Here is a 7,753-nt window from a genome sequence, read left to right as displayed (position 1 = left end):
CCCGTGGGGCGTCCTCGAGGTGCCGCTCCACCTTTCTCACGACTCCATTGGCTGATCCTGCCTGTCACTCTACTGGGGCCGGCTGATGCGCATGCGCACAGCAATGCGGGGGCGGGCTCCCGGGAGAAGAGGTGCGGAGGCGTCGCTGAGGATCGCAGAGTACCCAGAGCAACACTTGAAGGAAGAGAACCGAGATCATCGATCCCATTCATTAGGATTTGGTCTTCTGGCGTCTGCCCAGATCACCTGGCAGCGGATCCTCTAAAAGAACCGACAAGGAAATTGAGGACATTTACGGAACCCACGAGTTAGGAATGGCTTCATCGCACCAGACTAACGTGCACCTGTAAAATGCCTGCTGTGTCCTAGACTTCTCTGGGATAAATAACTCCTCCTATTTGGTGAACGCCCATGGTTTGCCAGACAGACACTGTCCTTATCAGGCAGTCATGCAAAGGCACTGTCGCTTGGTGGCTAAGGTGTGGACTCTGGAACCAGGATGCCTGGGTCCAAATCCTGGCCCCAGTGTCTACCAGCTGTGTGACCTTGGTCAAATTAACTTGTCATCCACAAAGTAGGAACAATAGATTATCTATAACATGAGGGCACCTGGCTGCGTTAGTCGGTAAAGTAGGGGACTTTTGATCTCAGAGTCATGAGTTTAAGCCCCACATTGGGCACAGACCTTACGTTACAAAAAAAAAAGTAAAAAATATTTTTTTAAAAGATTACCTACAGGGGCAGCCCCGGTGGCGCAGCGGTTTAGCGCCGCCTGCAGCCCAGGGTGTGATCCTGGAGACCCAGGATGGAGTCCCACGTCAGGCTTCCTGCATGGTGCCTGCTTCTCCCTCTGCCTGTGTCTCTGCCTCTGTGTGTGTGTGTGTGTGTCTCTATAAATAAATAAATAAATAATCTTTAAAAAAAAGATTACCTACAATGTAGATGATGCTTACTTAAATTAACCCTCATAAAACAGTTAAAATTGGGTTTAGCGCATCCTCAGCATTCAGTAGCTAGTAGCTTTTATGTGATTGTTCATCAAATAGATATGGGATCTCTACTGTGCTAGGCAGTAGACAGCCCCTGCTCATGTCCTCAAAGAACGGACATTAAACATACAGGTAAATATATGGTTACAAGTATGACAAGTACTTTGATGGGAAAATTCTGAAAACCATAAGGGCTACGTATGGGAAACATGCTGTCAACCAAAGGAGGGTGGGTGGAGTGGTCAGAAAAGCCTTCCTTGAGGAAATGAGGCTTGAGTAGACATAGAAAGTATGAGAAGGAACCAACCAACCAAAGGAGATAGATGTGAGAAAGGGCAAGCCAGAGGGAACATTGTATACAAAAGCTCTGCCGCCAGAAGAAAGCTGATGTGTCCAAGCGCTGAAGGGAAGCCTGTATAGTTGAAGGATGAAGCTGGAGGGAGCGAGCGATAGGGCCAGGCCAAAGATCCAAAGATTCTTAGGATTCACCTTCAGAATCCTAACCAGCATACCCCCTCCTCACCCCACACCAGCCTACCTTACCTCTGTGATCCCCTCCTCTCTTGCTTAGCTCATTCTATTTCAGTCCCATCATCCTCTGTGCTGTTTCCAGAACACTCTAGGCACATCCTACTTTAGGCCTTTGCACCTGCTACATCATCTGCCTGGAATGCTCTTTCCCCTGACATCCACATGGGTGGACCTCCTCATATCCTTCAGGTTCTGCCTCCAATGTCACCTCCTTAGTGGCACCAAATTAAATTCAACCCCCTACACACACACACACACACACACACCGACTCATACACTACCCACTGCAGTTCCTTTGCCTGCTTTGTTTTTCTTCAGAGCCCATCTAACAATCTGACATACCAAATATTTGACTTTTTAAAAAGATTTTATTTATTCATTTGACAGAGAATACAAGTGGGAGAAGTGGGAGAAGGACCCTGGGATCATGACCTGAGCCAAAGGCAGATGCTTAACCAACTGAGCCACCCAGGTGCCCCTGACTTATTTATTTTGTTTAGAAGGTCAGCTCCATAAGGACAGGGGTTTTGTCCATTTTACTCACTCCTGCATCTGTGGTCCTTGCTGCTGTGCCTGTCACACAATGGAGCATCAACAAATATCTGTTGAAAGGGCAAAATAAGCGAGGGTGGAAGGTGGGGGTGGAAGGGGGAATGGTCAAATTTGCATTCTGAACCCATAAGTCACTGGGGGTGCCTTGTGTCACATGAACCAGAAGGAGTAAGACTGACAAACAGAACCAGTCAGTGGCTCAGGCTAGGGTAGTGGAGAGAATTATGTCATTGAATCCTCGTGGTGGTCCTATAAATCACGTGATTTTATTACCCCCATTTCACAGATGAAAAAGCAGTCTCAGGTGAGGTGAGTTGCTCCGAGCCCGTTTTATTCCGGTATCTGTGTGTCTATGTCTGTGCCGTGATAGTTTCTGGAGCTGGTCTGGGCAGAGAAGGAGAATGAGGCTTGAATTTGAATTCTCCGATGAGCTGAGATTAGAGAAGGAGCTTCATTAACATGACTACGGGGTTCAGCAAGAGACACACAAGGCAGGAGGGAGTGGGCCACCCAAGGTTGTGACTTCCTTCAAAATCTTCTCTTGGGACTCCTGGGTGCCTCAGTGGTTGAGCATCTGTCTTTGGCTCAGGTCATGAACCTGCGGTCCTGGGATGGAGTCCCACATCAGGCTCCCTGCATGGAGCCTGCTTCTCCCTCTCCCTATGTCTCTGCCTCTCTCTCTCTCTCTCTCTCTTTCTCATGAATAAATAAATAAAATCTTTAAATAAAAAAAATCTGCTCTTTCATTTGTTAATTCATTCACCCATCCTATATTACCTGAGCCCCTACTTTGTGTACATTCTGAGCTGCGAAGGCAAAAGGCACCCAGCGGTGACCAAGACAGCCTCAGCCCTGTCCTCCTGGGGCACATAGCCCAGTGGAGGAGACAGAACCAACCCGATGGTGATGACCCACAGTGAGCAGAGCTGGGATAGGCGTGGGATGGGAATAACTGGTGCTTATATCAACAAATGACATTTGCTATACAGTCATATGAATGATAACATACTTCCAAAGTTAGACAAAGTCTCTAAAAATAGGTCTTAGGGAGCCAGTAGGATTCAGAGTGGTGCTGATGGTGGGGACAGGGGTCAAGCCAGTTCATGAGCTTGTTGACATGACCCTGAGCCTGAACCAAAGCTACACATACACTGATGCTCCTTGCAGTATCACGTCCAAGGAGAATAAAACAGAGAACCTGCACAGCATGACTTCAGATCATTGGGAGTAAACCATGGTAATGCTTTCCCACTGTTTGTGCCCCCCATGCAGTAACCAGCCCCATCCTGCTGCTCACTCTCGTGCTTTCTACTTGTCTCTGATGGTGTCCTGTGCCATCTCCCCCACCTTATCCTGCCCTCCCTCCTCCTCCAGGTCTCAGATATCCCTCCTCCAGGAAGCCCTCTCTGACCCCCCCCAGTCTGGGCCAGGCACTTTCTCTGGGCTCCCCCAGCCTATCCGTGATTACTTTGCTCAAGCGGGGAGACGGGGAAGAAAGATGTCTTTTTTATTATTATTATTATTCATAAGAGACACAAAGAGAGAGGCAGAGACATAGGCAGAGGGAGAAAGAAGCAGACTCCCTGTGGGGAGCCTGATGCAGGACTCGATCCCAGGACCCCAGGATCACGACTCGAGCCAAAGGCAGATGTCAACCACTGAGCCACCCAGGCGTCTCAAAAGGACGTCTTAAAATCAAGAATATAATAAAATGAAATTGAGTATTGGACTGACATGAGCCAGGCGTCATACTAAGCGTTCTGCTCCCTGCCTGACATCATTTCTTACTGTTCCCCCTGCCCCCAAGCTACTCCTCCCAGCCACACTTGGCTTCCTGACTCTTCCACGCAGGCACCAGACCTGCACAAGTTGGCTAATCTGTATAACAAATCACCCCGAAGTGTAATAGTCCAGAACAACACCATTTATTATCTCACGGTTTCTGTAGGTCAGGAATTGCACACAGCTGCAGACATCCCAGCTCATCTGGGAAACAATCCACTGCTAACCTCACCAGGTGGTTGCTGGCAAGATTCATTTCCTTGCTGGCTGTTGGCCAGGACCACCTTCAGGTCCCTGCCACATGGGCACCTCTGAAGGCTGCTGGCTTCATCAAATGGAGAAGCAAGAGAAACCCGAGAGAGATGCCAAGAGGGAAGTCACTGTTTTTTCTAATCTGATGTCAGAAATGACAGTCCATCCCTTCTGCTGTGTCCCATTTCTTAGAATATATCTCAGGAGGGCAGCCCGGGTGGCTCAGCGGTTTAGCACCGCCTTCGGCCCAGGGTCTGATCCTGGAGACCCGGGATCGAGTCCCATGTCGTGCTCCTTGCATGGAACCTGCTTCTCTCTCTCTGCCTCTCTCTCTCTCTCTCTCTCTCTCTCTCTCTCTCTCTCTGTCTCATGAATAAATAAATTAAAATCTTAAAAAAAAAAAAAAGAATACATCTCAGGGCACCTAGGTGGCTCAGTCTGTTGAGCACCTGACTTTGGTTTCAGCTTTGGTCTTTATCTCAGGACCGTAGATGGAGCCCTGAGATGGAATCCACGCTGGGTGTGGAGTCTGCTTGAGATTCTCTCTCCCTCTCCCTCTCTTTCCACTCGTGCTCCTGTCTCTTTCTCTCAAAATAAATTTAAAAAATCATAACAAAGCAAAAAAGAGGGGCACCTGGGTGGCTCAGTGGTAGAGCATCTGCCTTCAGCTCAGGTTATGATCCCAGGGTCCTGGGAGATGAAGTCCCATATCGGGCTCCCTGCATGGAGCCTGCTTCTCCCTCTGCCTGTGTCTCTGCCTCTCTCTGTGTGTCTCTCATGAATAAATAAAGACCTTTAAAAAAAAAGAAAGAATCCAAGGAACACGGATCTAGAAGCTGAAAAAGGCGAGGAAATGGGTTCTCCCACTGAGCCCCAGGGAGCCCGGCCCTGTCAACACCTGGATTTCAGCCAGAGAAACTGATCTTGAACTTCTGACCTTCAGAATGGTATGAAAATAATTGTTGTTTTAAGCCACTGAGCTTGGAGTCATTTGTTACACCAGCCATAGCAAATGAATATACCTCCTAATCAGGTGCAGAAATATATCCACCTCTCCTGATTCCATTTTTTTCCCTAATGGTGATCAGCATATGAGATTTGTGTGTGTGTATGTGCTAATTATTCTCTGTATTGTCTACCTCTTCCACTAGAATATCAGCTCTAATATCACAGTCATTTTATAACTGTTTACTAGGGACAATTTCAAATGGACACAGAGGTTGAGAGAATAGTATGAAGACCAACGTCCACTGAGCTTCATTAATTTTCAACTGAGGGGGGATCCCTGGGTGGTGCAGCGGTTTAGCACCTGCCTTTGGCCCAGGGCGCGATCCTGGAGACCCGGGATTGAGTCCCACGTTGGGCTCCCGGTGCATGGAGCCTGCTTCTCCCTCTGCCTGTGTCTCTGCCTCTCTCTCTCTCTCACTGTGTGCCTATCATATATAAATAAAAAATTAAAAAAATAATTTTCAACTGAGGACTGATCCTGCTTCATGTACACCCCAACCACTGCCACCAGTCAATTGTTTTGAAGCAAATCCCAGGGGACCTGGGTGGCTCAGTCAGTTGAGTGCCTTCAGCTCAGGTCATGATCCTGGAGTCCTGAGATTGATTGCTCCTTGCTCCGTAGGGAGTCTGCTTCTCCCTCTCCCCACCCCTGCTCCTGCTCTCTCTCTCTTAAATAAAAATCTTAAAAAGAAAAATTAAAAAAAAGAAAAATGATGCAAATCCCAGACACATATCATTTTATGACAGGTATTTCAGAATGTATTTCTATAAGCAAACACTCCTTAAAAACATAACCACTCTATCATGAGCACACCTCCAAAAAATGTAGTAATCATTGATTAATATCATCGAAGGTTCCAGACAGTATTTGAATTCGAGGGTGGGGACTCCTTTTTGTTTTACTTCTTTTTTTTGCCTTGTGTGGCAAAATGGACTTTTCGAACATGATTAAGTTAAGGGTTCTGAGATGGGGAGATCATCCTGGATTATCTGGAGGGGACCCGTGTAATCACAAGACTCCTTATAAGTGAAAGAGGGAGGCAGGAGGGACAGAGAAGGAGATGTGACAGTAGGAACAAGAGACAGGAGTGAGGCAAGCATGGGCTTTGAAGATGGAGGGAGGAGTCTGAGCCAAGGAATGCAGGCAACTTCTAGTAGCTGGAGAAGGCAGAGAGAGCTTCTTCCTTAGTGTCTAGAAGGAAACTCTAGAAAGGAACTCAGCAGTCCTGACCCATTGATTTTAGCTCCATGAGACTCATTTCAGATGCCTGACCTCCAGACTGTAACATATTTCTATTGTTTAAGCCTCAAAGTTCGTGAGAATTGGTTACAGCAGGAATGGGAAACCAATACAAACTTTGCTCTTGGAAGTGGGGTGTCGCTGTAACCAATATCTAAACACACGGAAGTGGATTTGGAACTGGGCAATGGGCAGAGGCTGGAAGAATGTTGAGAAAATGATGGAAAAAAAGCCTAGATTGCCTGGAACAGACTGTTAGTAGAGTATGTATATTAATTCTGCTGGTGGGGGCTCAGAAGGTAGTGAGGAGCAAGGTAGAGAAAATCTGTATCATTTCAGAGAATACCTAAATCATCATAAATAGACCTTTGGTAGAAATGCAGACAGCCTCTAGAAACTAGAAAAAGGGGCACCTGGGTGGTTCAGTGGGTTAAGCATCTGCCTTCGGCTCAGGTCACGATCTCAGGGTCCTGGGATCCAGCCCCACATGGGGCTCCCTGCTCAGTGCAGAGTCTGCTCTTCCCTCTCCCTCTGCTCCTCCCCCTGCTTGCACTCTCCCCACCCTCTTCTCTAAAATAAATAAATAAACCTTTAAAAATGAATAAAATGCCAATCCACATGCAGAGCTGCTCCTTCCTTCCCTATTTATGCAGTAGTTTTCATGGATTTCTGGCCGGATGTCACAGACAAAGGCCAAGAAGTTGTCCAGGATTTTGTCCCTGTTGGAAGGGATGGAAGTAGGTCTGGAGGATGGTCATCTTCTCCTGTGTCGCCTTCTCCAGTTCAAGGCTGCAGCTGCCAAAGGACTTCAGAGCTGCAGTTTCCTTGGCCTTGAAGTCCTTCCCTCTTTACAGGCAGTACTATTCAATTTTAGCCTCAGCTGCTCCTTCCACCTGCTTCAGCCTCAAGTTCTTTGGCTTGTAGGCCTCGGACACCTTCTCAGCAGCCCACCTGTAGGCCTGCAGCAGCTGTTAGATGCCCTGCCTCAGCTGGTCATGGCAGCGGCTGCTCTGAGGCCAAGGTGAGCAGCCTAAATTGGCTTGATCGCTTCCTGGGGTCCCCATTTCAGACTTCTGACCCCCCAAATTATAATAAGTCTGTGTCATTTAAGCTACTATATTCGTGGTAATTTGTTATGACAATAATAGAAAACCGACACACCTCTGTTGTGAGAGAGACTGGACTAAATAACGAAGCCCAGAAGGTGGGGGCATCTGGTGGTTCCAGGGGCTGAGCATCTCCCTTCAGCTCAGGTAGTGATCCAGGGGTCCTAGGATCGAGTCCCATATCAGGCTTCCCTCAGGGAGCCTGCTTCTCCCTCTGCCTGTGTCTCTGCCTCTCTCTGTGTCTTTCATGAATAAATAAATAAAATCTTTATATATGTATTAAAAAAAAAAGA

At 47.5% G+C, this 7,753-nt stretch overlaps 1 pseudogene; it reads right to left on the bottom strand.

Moving 5' to 3' along the window:
- Positions 1–6,744: 6,744 nt before the first annotated feature.
- Positions 6,745–7,418, bottom strand: LOC102152843 (annotated as a pseudogene).
- Positions 7,419–7,753: the final 335 nt, after the last annotated feature.

The sequence above is a fragment of the Canis lupus genome, chromosome 1, assembly GCF_011100685.1.
Source record: "Canis lupus familiaris isolate Mischka breed German Shepherd chromosome 1, alternate assembly UU_Cfam_GSD_1.0, whole genome shotgun sequence".
Lineage (NCBI taxonomy): Eukaryota > Metazoa > Chordata > Mammalia > Carnivora > Canidae > Canis > Canis lupus.
The sequence above is the reverse complement of the archived record's forward strand: the minus strand, read 5'-3'. Positions and strand labels throughout refer to the sequence as shown.